The sequence below is a fragment of the Copidosoma floridanum genome, unplaced genomic scaffold, assembly GCF_036245765.1.
Source record: "Copidosoma floridanum isolate Cflo_tuat_1 unplaced genomic scaffold, Cflo_Japanese_pri ptg000001l, whole genome shotgun sequence".
Classification (NCBI taxonomy): domain Eukaryota; kingdom Metazoa; phylum Arthropoda; class Insecta; order Hymenoptera; family Encyrtidae; genus Copidosoma; species Copidosoma floridanum.
The window spans coordinates 14,954,353-14,970,299 of record NW_028321878.1 but is presented as its reverse complement, the minus strand read 5'-3'; positions in this window follow the sequence as shown (position 1 = coordinate 14,970,299).

The window sequence follows — 15,947 nt, the reverse complement described above, 5'->3', positions numbered from 1 at the left end:
AGTAAAATAGACTACATCTACAACCAAATTGTTTTGACAGAAATGCGATCCGTACATCCAATACAATGAAGTTACACGATTTGTAAGTATGTAGATTGTACTGATTTTTTCAAAGTATTACCAATAAGTAATTTGTACTTTTGCAATAACCCACATTGAAGAAAAAAGTTTGCGGCGTATCACGCTGTTTACCATGAAATTGATTGAAATTCCCGTGAAATGGAGAATTTTTTTCTTTTTCTTTCACTAAACATCACATCAAGTACACTCCTGTCACTTGTGTTGATCAATATAGACTTTATAAAGGGATGAAATGATGAATTGACATAAATTACAAATGCAACGAAACCTGAAGAATTTGTCATTCGTTTGTTATGAGATTCGCGTGTAATGTTTACCTTCGCAATTCAATTTGACAGCAAATTCCGCACTCGTGCGAAAATCAACTGTTTCGCGCACGCAATACACACGCGTACCATTTTGAGATGACCACGCCGTATTAATAACACACAAGCAGTTGATTAATCGACGCTGAAAGTTGGTAATAATACCGCCAATAAGTTAAGCGATTGGCAACTTACATTTTTATTGTTAGTTTATACTAAGACAGCGGTATGTTTGTGCATCGTCGGACGACGCAACTTTGCAAGCAGGTGAGTCAATACTATACGCTAATTAGCCATGTATGGGTCATTTTACAAAAACTGCGATATTTTTATGCCCTAGTTGGGATTTTTTTGAATTAAAAGTTTAGAATTTTTCAATTATTTTTTCCAAGTTATGTAAGGTCCAAACTAGTTGGAAACTTTTAGGCCCGACTCTACGATCATTTATTAAAAACCTACGTTAATTTAAATGCATTTTTTTTTTTTTTTTTCAATTTAAAAAGAGCGTTACGGTAATAATCGCTTATTTTACCGGAAAAAACGCTTTGTACCCGCGATGATACTACACTTAACCACATTAAAATTTGGTGCTGCAAAAAAATTGACAGTGTTCTCGTATACTCCGGAATACAAAACGATTAATTCCAAGTGTCTGAAAATCAATCACTTGGCCAAATTAAATCATTTGTGGTGCGCAATTCAAAAGTGGCAAAAGTAGGCTTCACAAATAAAACGTTCCGTGTTTGAAAATAAAATTTTGTTTTTTCCTTTCTAAACTATCAGACAAGGTGCTCAACACCTCAAATTTTTAGACACTACATCATAAAAAAAATCAAGAAATTTTTAAATGCTTCGCATTACGGTAATGCCCTTTTGGCCTGATTTTTCAACCGTACGGCCACGCAAAAATGATCTCAAAAATGCATCTAGGAAATATCGCATTTCCTATGAAATGTCCCATGTACGTAAAGTATAAATTATATTTTATAATTGTGCATTGTTTTTTTTCTGCTGTTCTGTTTTAAAAAATGAAGGATAAACTGTCAACTTTTGAAATTCAAATATTGCACACACAGAAGACAATTCGGTCTCATCCACCGGAACAAAAATTCTTTTTTTTTGTGAAATTTTTGCTACATGGCTCGAGAAATCTAAAAAAAAAAAAAAAACTAAAAAAATGCCGCGACAAAATCTTCATCGCTCGGATCGGAAAATATCAGCCTTAGCGTCCGCTGAACAGCACAGCTCGCTGCAGAGCCGACGCTTGCGCTACTTATGTACCCCACATGATTTTTTTTTTTTTTCTGCTTGTAGGAGAGAACGAGAGAGAACAAAAAAGTAAGGCTCTGCTCCGTTGACATTCGACCTCTCGTCAGCTGTCCCCGTATGGACCCACGCACTCTGAAAACGCGGGGCATTTACTCCGGTGATTTATATTTATTCACAAGATAAGCGACATCGCGGCTATATGATTGTTGTACGCCATATACAGCTACACCATATACACACACATAGTTGGTGTAAACCGAGCGAGAACGCGCTACAGTCGACGTCAGACATCAGTTTCAGTAGTTGAGGACAGTCCGTTGTACTTATTTTATCATACGTACCGCATCATCTACTATAAATTGATAATATACCACTTGTGTGTGGATGCAATACACGCGAGTATCGGTCAATAAACGTTAGCTGGGCTCGTGCGTGTAATGACAGCTTGGTTGTATACTTTGAGGTCTGCACAGCTACTCTGGTGTGACAAATATCTGATGCACGGGTCGTGCAGCAACGAGTGACACTTGTAACCCGTTGGATACATTTGCCAAGTAAGTAATATAGTTTGGCGACATTTAATTTTTCGCGACGCCCAAGCTTTGGTCGTGTGATTATAATAATGGTAACGATATAATATAAGCATAGCAGTGACGCTAGTAGTTTGACATTTCGGAGCGCAAAGTTGTATAAGCAGAGAGAACTTGCAATAATTGTACATAATGTATACCTATATACATTCAACGCGCGATGAGCATTTATATCATGTATCCTGTCAAAGTAATTGTACTTGATTTTTATCGTAATCAAAGGCCATTGTGTGCCTGCAGCGTGTGTACATCACTGCAGGAGTCTTGGTGGATTTCATTCCAGAAGTCAAGGGGGTGTGTCGTTTTGTAATGTTTTTTTTTTTTTTTTCCGTATACGAGTAAATAATAAATATCCAATCGGTTAAAAAAACTGCATAAACCACACTGCAATGAGATTCCCTATCTGATACGCATGTGTATATTTTTATAACCGCGGGTAAGCACATAGTATCGCGAACGCGATATTTTTTTATTTATTTACGTGCGTGTGTCAAGCATACCCCACCCCCTCTCTCGAGGCACTCGATCTAGAGGTATTAAAATTTACTTAATGACCGATGCGTTAATTGTCAAAATACAATTAATGCCCCGTTACACTGAGTGATTCCATTTATCGGACAATCGCGTGCAGACGCATTTAATTCGAGTTTTTTTTTTTTATCCACTTGTACGAGTACGTATACCCTACTTATCAATCAAGCGAGTATGGAAAAAACACGTGAAAGTCGATCTGCGCTTCGGTACTTGTCCAAAACTAATTTTTTACAACGTTATTTTCATTATTTAATTATACCTTTTTTTTTTTTTTTTTTTTTTTTACCTCCATAGCCCGGAATGGAGAGCATTAAAGGTTACCAAGTGCTCGGTAAAAGGAACCGACATGTAAGCAGGTACCTAAACAAAGACAAAAAACGGAGATCTGCAATGCACAGCGCCTAAATATACACTTGCAAACGCAACTCCAAAAACATGCGTACATAATCAAATGTACATGGGTCATTTCACGAAAAATGTATCACTTTCATGTAATTATATGTTAAATGAACAGTATTTACAATTATTTTCCAATATAATTAAAATTTTTTTTCTCTCAATTTTCATTGGACCTGTATTAATGTAAACGCACTTTTAAAAAAGCATTGCACTACTTCCACTACTAAAATCACGATTATAAAGCTCCAACTGACTATTTAGCAGCGCAGTTGAGTGTGACACAAAAAGTGCGTTAGTAGGTACATGAGATATTACAACATCTAATGCCGATTTGATTATTTGAGATGGACAATTATACTACAGTAAAAGTCTATTTTACTGAAATGAAAGCTGGACATTGGTATAGCAATGTGAGGGCGGAAAAATAGTACTCAGCCACTATAACAGAATGTAAATCGTTCCAATTTTAGGCTAAATATATTCTACACGTTTCAACTGTACACGGCCGAAATTTCATGTACAAAAAAATTCTACGCAATATTGTCAAACACAAAAATATATTATTGAACACAAAAAAATTGTCCACTACAACATTCTCCACAGTACTTTTTGCACATAAATACTCCACACACAGATAAATTAAACACACTTTCGCATATTTATTTTGTACACAAAATTTATGTGCGTAGTAATTTTGGGCACAAAAATATTCTCCACCAATATTTTCCACACTCGAGAATTCTCTGCACAATAATTCTCAGCACAAATAATACTCTGCACATCAGTTGAAAAGCCCTAATTTTCTACGCAATCATTCCCTACACAAATGTTACTTTACACGGCAAAACTCTACACGGACGAATTTCGTAACAATTAATCCACCGATATTTAATAACCAACAGATATTAATATATATATATATTATTCGTTCATGATGACAATGGTTTTATTAAGTTAAACAAAAGTAAAAACGTAAGTCAAACATTTGTGTTTTTGAAATTTTTTTGCGTGTTTCTTATCATGTATTATTTGATATTATGAGTCTCCATTAAAACTAGAACTGTATATTGTAATCGGATGTGCAAGTTCGGTGATATCAAAGAACAAAAAAATTTGATGTTTTTCATTTATTAATGCTTGATGTTTAATAATAACTTCCATATACACTGTTTATGATCTTTAGGAAATATTGTATTTAATCTGCTATTGCTGTATTATTTTTCGCATCTTTTTTTTTTTTAATCCTGAGGTTATTATTGAAAATAAAGCTTTTGAAACGTGCACGTCGCTAATAATTTTGTAAAATCATTGATTTCATTTAATTAAAACCAAACTGTTAACAGTGATAGCCATTTTCATTTTTTATCGTTTTTTTTTTCAAGTGGATAAATTTTTGCTTATTTTCAAGGCGTCCACTTCTTGATCCCTCAACTCGTTTCTCTCGTCGTATACTCATAATGTAAAATAGTCAAAATTAGTGGACATGTCGAGTACTAATTCGAAACGTTTTTTTAAAAATATTATTATTATTATTATTATTATTATTTATGAAATTTGTTGTGTTTTTTCTGTTAATAAAGTGAGCCTGATGAGGTTGGCGTTAAGACCAACGAAACGTTGCTCAAACTAACACCTGACTTTGGAGTTTTTATTCTCACTCCTAAATTAGCTCTTACTGATCGTGTGCTTATGCACAAAACCTCAAGAAATCATTATTATTATTATTACTATTATTTTTATTACTATTACTTTTATTATTATTATTATTATTATTATTATTATTATTATTATTACTATTATTATTGCTCTTGCAATTATAATTATACATTGCAATAATCTTCATGAAAAAAGGGTTACGCACTACATTAATAATAAATCATAGCTTGTTTAAAACAAAAACAAAAAAAATACACAGTTGGATGCGGAATATCTCAGTTTTTGTGAAATGACCCACATATGCGAGCATACACGAGACTGGAGATTTCCGATGTGAAACCGAATAAAATTCTCATGTGTGTGCATAATCGCGAGTACGGCTCTCCGCGGCTGCATGATGGAATCGCGGAATTCGCGTGTCCTAAATTCGAGCTGTTGACCAATTCATTCAAGGTTATAAGATTGTTTTTCCTCAAAAAGATTCTCTGATAACTGCACCGGTGCGCATGTATGAATTCCTCGAATCCTTTTGTACCTTAAATTATCTGTCCAGCGAGAGAGTAAAATTGAAAAATAATTAAACAAATTATTCCTTTTTTGCATAGGCTCACATTTTTGACACCTAATTTATACTCAATCCCACGAAAATTAATTCACAGTGCCTACATTTTTCCGCTTTTTTAGTACATTATATATGTTATATACACACTGCACTATACTGCAGGACACGTTTTTGCAATGTGTTGGTCCAACGAGTTCGTTTTCTGCAGTGCACATTTATATAGCCGCAGCACTTTCGTTGGATAAGTGCACGGTCAAGTTGAACAACTCTACGATGATGTAGAGGGGAAAGGATATTCTTTCGCCTTTCTCCCCTCTTCCTTCTTTTTTTTTTTTCTCCTCTCGAACATGTACATGTCCAACTCTTTGAAAAAAGTCTACGGCGTTAAAATGACCAGTTTTGTTGTTAAATATTCATGTCGTTTTGATAAAATTGGATTGTAAATTTTCTGACGTGTGACCCCAGATGTTACACGTGTGAGGATAACCATCGTTTTTCAAAGTCATTTAGTAACTAAGAATCACTTGTGGCGCGTTCATTTGCATGTTAATAGTGTACCAATTTTGTGTTACCGTATTTTTATCACAAAAAATTTCCTGTTTTTTTGGACGAGATTTTTACTGCAATTAAAAAAATTAAAGTTTTTTGAACATTAGGTAGCTGTTGAAATTATATTTAATAGGAGCTCTGGTAAAAACAAAAAAAATGTTAACCGAGTCAACCGATTTATACTTTGGTAATTTCATTGACTGAAACTTTTATGTATTTTCCAACTTACAAAAGAAGTTGATAAATCATCCAAAATATTTGATTTAATCCAAATTTCAAAACTTAAACTTAAGCTGGTGCATTAATGAATACGTTTTGAGTTAATAATATAGCTTTATTCTGAGTTGAGCTATATTAAAAAAAAAAAAAAAACTTACCACAGTGCGTACTATTCTCACCGTTTCTTTTTCCAAGGTTAAGATAAGTAAGGCAAAAATTTTTATTTACAGTTTTGGTCCAGGAATAATTTTTAATAGATTTTTACGTGTACTTTGTGTTTATTCTATAATGTATATGTATAACTACGAATACACAGAACATAGGCCTTAAACAAATCGAGTCTAAGATCTTGGGCATGTGTATATGTGGAGGAAAGTGTCGATTTTTCCTACTTCTAAGGATTGCGAAGGCTTCTTTTAGAACAACCTTTTTACGAGTTTAAAGGCCAATGTTTGCTTTATTGATTTGGTCGAGATTTGCTATTTGTGCTCAGAATTATCTTTTGACTGGGAACGAGAAATTTAAAAATATAAGATGCGAATCCTGATGCTGAATATTTGATAAATATTGAGGGAAACGCTCATTACTTATTTTTCTGGTATTAAAAAAATGTAATAATAAGCTATAACAATAAATTTTATGTATTAAATTAAAAAATACTGAATAATCAACAAAATTTGCGTTAATTTATTTCTATCACGTTTTAAACTGAACGTTTCAAATGTTTTACGAGTAAATAACTGTAGTTCTATTTTTTTTTATCATTAATTCCATGAAGCTGGCTGCATTATTTTCAAAGAGTTTTTAAAATATTCTGTTAAAAAACTGACATTATTCTAGAGCACATGTAAATCCGTAGATTTAAATCAGCTGCTTATCTCAATTCGTTGAAAAAAAAAAATGGTTGATTAAGATTTAATGAAATTTTATCAAGTCATTTTGACGTTGCTCTTAAATATTACACTGTTATTTTTTTTGGGCTTTGACAATATTTAAATTCATGATTTTAGTAATTGTTGCATGAGTCTTCATAAATTTTTTGTAGACTTACGTCAGACGACTTTTTCAGATCATCCAAAACACTGTTTTTAAAAAATTTTTCTAGCTATTTTAACTAATTATAAAATTTTGCAAAACTCATGATTATAAGCTTGCGTTAGTGCATAACATCGTTAATTCCAATCCCAACACTTTTTAATCCAGGGCTTTAATATTGATAAAAACGAGAATATAAGTATGTTGGTCGACGAAAAAAACTATTCATTTATGACGTTACAAACTTGTTTTTTTTTTTTTTTTTTTTTTTTCTTTTTTTTCCATTTTACGAGTACATCAAAGTATGGAAATGCGAGATTGCTTTTTAAATTGTATTAGACAACAAAGTATCTTTTTTTTTAACTTTTGTTAAAAACTATCAGCAATTAAGTTTCATTATTATTTCCTACCTATTCCAAATGAAAAACTCAAAATATTCTAAATAACTATACCAAATTAGAAGCTCATTTTTAAACTACCTATTCTAAAAACAAAATATCATAAAATTGACTAAGGCAGTTCAGATAAAAATCATCTGTACCATAAAATTTTTTCTTATTTAAGCCATTTTTACAGTGAAATAAATAATGTTTATGTTCTGATTCATGGTTCTGTCCATTGAAGTCTCTTTTTTTTTAATGTAAATTTTTTTAGCAGAAACAAGTATTTAAATATTTGATTTTAAATACTTTGTAAGAAACTGTAATATCCAAAATTTATTATCAGCTAGAAAAAAAAATTTTTCATCGTTGTATTCTGAACAGTGATAAATAAAAGTTTTTTTCAGGAAAAAATAAACTTTATTAGGAAAAAAAAATTTTTTTTTACTGAGTAAAAATCCCTAAAATAATTGTGCCCAAGCCTGACTTTTGCCATAACAAAAATGAATCAAATACTTTTGGTGTGAAATAAATTTTGGATAACGAATGAGTAATATCAATTGGTTCTACGTACGAATATCTGACAAACTGTTGTTTAAAATAAAACTGTTGAAAACGGTAGCCTACTTTTTTCTGTAAAGATTGTATCGATTATGCCTTACATCCACAAAAATTAGTTTTTTTTATGTATTTATGTCTGTATAACATTTATATCTTAAATATACATGTACAAACTATGAGATCATTCATACAAAATGTTTAATTTAATTTTTAATTGTTTTGTTTCAGCTTTGAAAGGTTCTAAATGAAAAAGTTTAATGTTGGTTGACTACGAAAAGAGAGTAGAAAAACCACCACAATGGTTCAAGAGAGCAGGTTACAAGCTGGCCAAGTAGCCTTGATAGGGAATGAGTAAGTTTATTTTTTAATTGTCATACTTTACGGTAAAAATAAAAAATACTTATTACAAGCTGTAGCTGAAAATTATATGCAATCTTTTGAATGAGTTTAAAAATAAAAATTACTTAAATGTAGTTTGTATGAAAAAACTTTATTGTGGGCGTATTTCTTTCTAATTTTATGTTAAATAAATTTTTGAATTCATACATAATTAAATTATTTAATTACTCTGGTAAAAAAACTATTTTTGTACTGTCAAGTGATTTTTAGTAATTATTACTACTTTTAACACACTTTGTTATAAATAACTGAGGATTGCATAAAATTTTTAAGATAAAAATCTCAGTTTGTAAAATAAAAGTAAACTAAGAAAGTTCAAGCTTCATCGCTGAAAAAAAAATTCCTCGATTGTCTCTCTGATCTTAAATCTATTTATAAGTACTATTCAGTACAATCATACTTTTATCTTAAACAAAAGCGGTCAACGACAACTGACGGACGAATCATGATTACAATAATCTCACGAAAAAAAGACCGAGGAAAAAAGCCTTTTTCTTCTTAAGCTAATGATTATTGTTGCGTTTTCGACTTTGTAAATTATTAATATTGAAATTATTTCACGAAACTAATTGAAAATTTTTGTAAAGGAAAAATCTTGGATGTAAAGTTAATTTTTATAAACTGACTTAAAATTTTCTGGTTCACTCACGTCTACTGAACTATATTTTTTCAAATAACTTCAACCTTTAAAATTAAACATTTTTCCGCTTATTTAGCAGATTACCAGTACTTTATTCTTCTTTAGGAACTAATCTTAAATATTTATGTATTTATTTGTTTTCATGTTTATTTATTATTTGTTAATCTATTCATTTTTCGTGTGGAAACTGAACTTTGCTTTGATTTGCTCATAATATTCGATAAGATAGAAAAGATTGGGACTTGCATACCGGGCCACTTGATTAAGAGTCTATTTATCTTTCGCCCAACCCACATGTAATAACACGAGTTAGAGAATTGAGTGTAAAAATAAATAGTAAAAAATGATGAATGGAGGATAAAACTTTTATACCAGTCTTAATTGATTTTTTTTTTAATTATATAAAAACGTACTTTCCAGTATCACAAACTTCCTAATCATAAAATGTCACAGTAATTTTTATTACTTTAGCACTAGTTTTTTATATGCTGCTATCTCTTGAGCAAATTAGTATTCATAACAGTAATTTTTTTTCTGAGTTTGCTATTTTATTTATCAATCGTTGTAAGCATTCAATTGAAAAAATTTGTAAAAAAAAAAATTAGTTTATTCAAGTACCCTTAAATGCGGAAACTAGCAGGTTTAATGCATGCGTGAGACAAGAAGGAAAAAAAACAGTAAGATTTATTGAAATCGTTTGCAATTATGCAAGTTTTTTTCAAACGCGAAGAGTACGCATTTACTAGAGGACTTCAGGATATACTCACTTATTTGATAAGAATCATGAATAGGGCAAGGACGTGACACTTCAGCAGACCAGAAACAGTAAATAAAGAACCATTGATTGCCATTAAACTTTTTATTAAATTAAAAATTTTTTAAATCAAAATCATTAAAACCTGTACTGCTTAGAAAAAATGTGCTAATAAATTATCAATGCCTAAAATAAACGATCTTACTGATTTTACAAAATTACGTTCTGATACACTCTTACTTAGCAAAAAACTCGTAACACAAATGATGCTTTAAAAACTGCCTAAGATTTTACTCAAAATATATGAAAAAATGATACTTTGCTACTCGTCATATGTAAAGAGAATATAAGTGGGAAACGTGACAAAGGGTAGACGAACGATGGCAGACCGACTTGACGTCATTGCATGTATGTGCATCAACGCAGGACTTGAAATTACGTATACATTATTGTATTCATCACATAATAATGGCCTATTGTCTTTTTTCACGAAACGCAATAGGACTGATAGTAATGCATGATCGGATAATCGACACAGATAAATTTTATACTGTACCAAATTAAAAGGAGCAGTCGGTGTTTTTGTGATACAATGTATGTGCCTGTAATTGTTCAACTCATTTGCTATATCATAAAATTTTTTAATTACTTAAAATGTAAACTAAAAAACTTCCTATTATTTTTGGAGTTCGATGATTCGTGTGAATAAATTTATGTATTTTTAAGGATAACCTCGCTTTTCTAAATCAAGATTATCAAAAAATATGCTACGCGATGTCACTGCTTTTCGATTCACACAACACTTAATGTAAATTCTTGAACAAAAATTTTATAAATACCACTTGTTTGTAAAACACCTAAATAAAGTAACAAAATATTTTTTTGTTTTATTCAATTGTTTGTTTTAAGTAAACCAAATACAAATACATTAAAATACTCAAATATATTTATTTGTTTTTTAAATATCATCTATAATTAAAACTCATGTACATGAGTACATTTATGTATGATGTACCAAAAAGATACTGTTTACGTATTTGAAGAAAGTTATCACATTTTTTTGGTGAGACTAGCTGTACATAAATATAATAAGATAAGTGATATCAAAAATAAATTAATAACATATAGCTTTATATATTCATATATTTTAAGAACAAGACAATTTTTTTCAACAGTGTGTAATACTATATTATAGAAGTCTTAATTTTAATGTAACTTTTAAAAAGTTATTTTTTTTAAAGTAAAATTATATCGACTATCAGAAAATTAAACGATCTTTCCGATATTAAAAATTTTCAAGGGGCTTTGCCCGCGAGAGGTGGCCTGTCTAGCAGTAAGCAATTTTCACCTTTTAAATATAAAAATATTCCTCAATGAGATTAACCTCTATTTTCGATTGCTCATGATTTTAAGATTTACGTTGTTCATAGGATAAAACGTACCAATGTTCTCGATAACTGACCAAAATATTTAAAAATGAACTTTTTAAAGTTAAGAAGAAAGTTTTTAATTGGTAAAAAAATAAATTTTGCCGCTAGTAATTTTCAAGCAAAGCAGTCCATAGCTGTAATTTTGGAAATTTTGTTCTCAAAAATTGAACGTACGATTGATTTTATGTTTACAAAAACTGTGTACTTATACGTAATCTATCTATAAAAAAATTTTCAAGAAAATCTGTAAAAGTTGATTTTTAGAACATTTACTCGATTCGAGCATATTTATAATGATAAGCAGTGTCACGAGAAAGTAATCTTAGTGGTTGCAGTAATGATCAGTCCACCGATGCGAGTTACAATTTTTTCACTCCAGTTTTTACTTTCTCAGTACTTATTATGGTCTGACATATTTTTAATTTCTCAGATTTTTTTCTGTATCTCTAATCGCAGGCCAGGGGCGCAATTATTTTATGGGTTTCCGAACAGGTTCAAAAAACATTTTCTTCTGTAATAAATTAGATTATTTTGCTAAATACTTTTTTTTTAATTAATTTTTATTTACTATAAAATACTGAGAAAAAAGTTATACTCTACGTCAGATAAGTGCAGTATATTTTAAATATTAAAGTTTATTGTAAAGTTATTGAAATCAAATATTTAATAACATAATATTGAAAACATATACAACGTTTTAAATTATAACAAATTAAGTATCTTTGCTGGAAAAAATTTTGTTTTGTTTTCTTAGCACAAATAATACATTTCAATTTTAAGCAAAAAATAGAAAAAGCATCCGTGCCCAAGCCGTGCGACCCAAGATTATATTAAACAAACATTGTATTTACTTCAATAATGATATCAATGAAACTCGGATTCTAATATTCATACAAGGCGGATTATCTTGCGTTATTAACCGAAATTGCAATATTTCGTTGCCGTATTTACAAATACCTAAAGTGCGTTTCGAAAAAATAAGTGCCCAAGCGATGGCGCGCGATATGGGTATATAGCCAACTTTTCCTTGCACAATTCAATTTGCTCGTAACCGCGTTAGAATTTCTGGTAGGTACACACACGCGCGCTTGTGTCGAGCATCGAGGTAACGAATGTTCGAGAAACATTGGAAAAATACTTTCACTGAAAATAAGCACCCGATTGCAATTCTACGATTATATGGCTGGTATGCCAACTTTGCCTCGTGAGATCTACCGTATGGAGTTCCTTTTATCTAATATTTCAATGTCCTTTCCTTAATTTAAGCATTTTGCCGGTGTAACACGAAATTGTGAAAACATCATCAAATGGACGGTCACATTAAATTTTACCAATGATTTCATAGTTCCTCGGAAAGTTACTACAGTGATACGATGAACTTTTAAAATTTACGAGGAAAGGATTTATTCATTAATTCTCTTCATTTCTCCATCACCTATTGCAAACTCAATGATTTCCCGAACAATCGTTAACCACATCACTTGATGAGTTTTTACGGACCCTCTCCACCTCTTGGGAGGATATTGATCCCAATCCCGCATCCCTTTTTATCCATTTTCAATTTTTCCTTCCCTTTCTGAGATGATCCTCTTTGAGTGACAACCTCATACCGAGAGAATCCGCTAGTGGTCTTGTTAAAATCTCATAGTGATTTTTTCCGCTACCCCTTGAATCTTTCACATTAAAAATTATGGCAGGCTAACCACCGAGCCATCAAAGTTTTTCGCGTGCATACCTACCTGTACCCACAAAAACAAATCTCAAAGGAGTCGACGATTTTGGGCGTGTGTCAGTAAAATTTGTTATGCGTAAACAACACACAGCTGCGGGTGTGTGCACATGCAAGCCTCGAAGCACTCGAGAGCAGGTTTTCCGGTCGCGTCGAAGGTACTCGAAGCCGCGGCAAGTTCGGCATTTTCATCCGGACAACCTCACTCGATGATTTTTTTAAGCCATATACATACACAAAAACGCATAAAAATGCACGCATGGGTACTGTAATTTGGTGATTATTTTATATGCACCAAGTGTTGCTTTCATTTCATTCCAAGATGCTTTGTATTACGTACGTGTGGGTTGAGCCGTCCTAAAATCCCGGCTGCACACGTACTTTTTACGCTTTCCAACGAAATATAAATTAGTGTATACGCACGACGCGTGGCATACGAAACGCCATGAGTTTAGCGCATCTTGGGACCTGTTTACGCGTTGCGATGCGTTTGTTCATTTTTTTCTTGTTTGCATCGTTTGGATGCCGCGTGTCGTTACGACGTGCTGGATATTCTGATTTTTTTTTTTAATTTTTCCACGCCAAAGCTGGTCTCGGCTCGTTGACAGAAAATACGAGAAGTATCCAAATTCTTTTTTCGGTCGCTGGCAGTTGTGGAGAAGAATAGTCGTGTGGTGGAAAACCAAAAATGTACACATGCAGGAAGATAACGTGGCTTGGAAATTTTATCTATTGGAAACTCTTGTGCTGTTTCCTTTTTTTCTGGTCCGACTCGAGAGGCAGGGTATAGCCGTGAAACTCGTTGAAAACTTGTAAATCTCTTACAACTGTGTTGTATCACATGTACCTTGATTTCTTCTGGTTCACGTAATATTCATGCTTGTTGGATCGCCAACTTTTTTCAAATCTATTTTATCTGTGAACTTTATCTACAAACTAATACTTTTTTTTTTTTTTTAACATTGAGATACGCCGTTGAATAAAAATCCATATAATTCCCATTTGTGTCCACTAAAATATTTACCTTATCACGGAGGCCTTGTACACTATCATAGAATTCGGGGCTATTTTACAGATGTATAGTTTAATCGTGAAAATACACCGCGAAGAGAAATTAAAAGTAATGAGTTTTGGGAAAACGATAAGATAACGTAATTAAATAAGTTTACGAATATTTTATCAATGAAATCGATACCCGCTAAACATTTTTGAGATTAGATAATTTGTTAGATGATCCAAGGATATAAGAATGAAAAAATACTTTATTAAAGATATGTTTGGAATCGCGTAAAACTTTAGTGCTACCGTAATTTAAAAATTTTTCGGGAATATGCCCTAAACTCGAATAAGTTTGGCCACGAATAATTTTTCCGTTTTTTTTCTTCAATTTCATTTTTTTGATGCATCGTATATGTTAAAAATACTTTTGTATTTACCACTTTTATTAAAGTGCTTACCTAAATTATTTCCAGTAATAATAATGCATTACAAATTTACAGGAAAAACGATTAAAGAAAAAATTATTTCAAAATGTATTTCTGTATTTTATTTCAAATATTAACTTCAATATCCCACTTAACCCAAGTACTTATTTCACTCATCAGCTAGAAAAAATGTAATTATAGTATCGTATTCTTAATAGTGATGTGAAAAAAGTTCATTTCAAAAATAAGAATACACTTTATGTATGAAAAAATAAAAGATGCTGTTCAAAAGTTCTTACAATAATTTTGACCAAGTTAGGGGAGTAGGTAAGCACAAGTGCACGTTTGTCTGCCTACATGTATAGAAATTACTGCTTATCTTTTGATTAGGATATCGGTATCAACTAGCAGCTCATTAGTTTCCTAACGGAGATAAGTAAATTGGTTTTATACGGTAATTTACGATGAATGGCTATGCATTAGTTGTTCCGTGTGTATAAGGTAACGAGGTATTTTTTTCATCCCAGACGGACCGACCCGAAACTTTGCGCAAAGAACGAAAAACTAACAAACGGTGACGTAAGTAAGCGATTCTCTGCTCTGCATCGTTCCTTTGATCTTGGAGCATCACTTAAAGAGGGATTTCGTCGTAAGGCGGGCAGCACTGCGTAAAAACAACCGAACGAAATACGAACAAATTGCAGAATTATAACTTTCTCGAATACTTATTTCATTTTATTTGCAAACACACAGAGAAAATAAACCGTCGCTATCTAGCGCTATCCGGCAACTCGACTCTTTAACCTTCTCTCGTTTGTCTCCACCGACGAGTCCCCTTTGTACCCGTTCGTTCGTCTCGTCGCCTCGTGACCTCGGACTTACGACGAAGCTGTCAAATGGCTCGGTTGGTGAACTGCAGAGCTGGTCGTGGGTGATGATGACCTGGTGCTGTTACATGGAAAATGATAACTATTATAATAAACAATGATAACGCAACAATAATACAATTAGTTTAAAGAGAAATGACATATACCATTAAATGCAACATGTAGTGGTTATTGCGAAAATCGGTCGGTGCGTGATAGGTGTGTACACGTATAAAAGCCGAGATTGGCAGTGCATATTTTTTTTAGAAATTTGAAATTCTCTTCATTGAAGTCAGTATTATTTGTCTAATTCAATAAAATATTTTGATTTTGATCACAGTTAGAAAAAAACATCAAATAAACTAAATTAACAAACATTGAATACTGCCCATTCTAACTTTTTAATTTTAAATTACAATATTACAATTTTTTGTTTTGAATACGATATTTTTGATAAAAATAGTAATTACTAAAGAAATCTGAGTACAGTTGCAATTATTCAACATATTTTAACTAAATCGTTTATTTTATTTTGAATCAGATAAAATACAATTGTATTTACAAC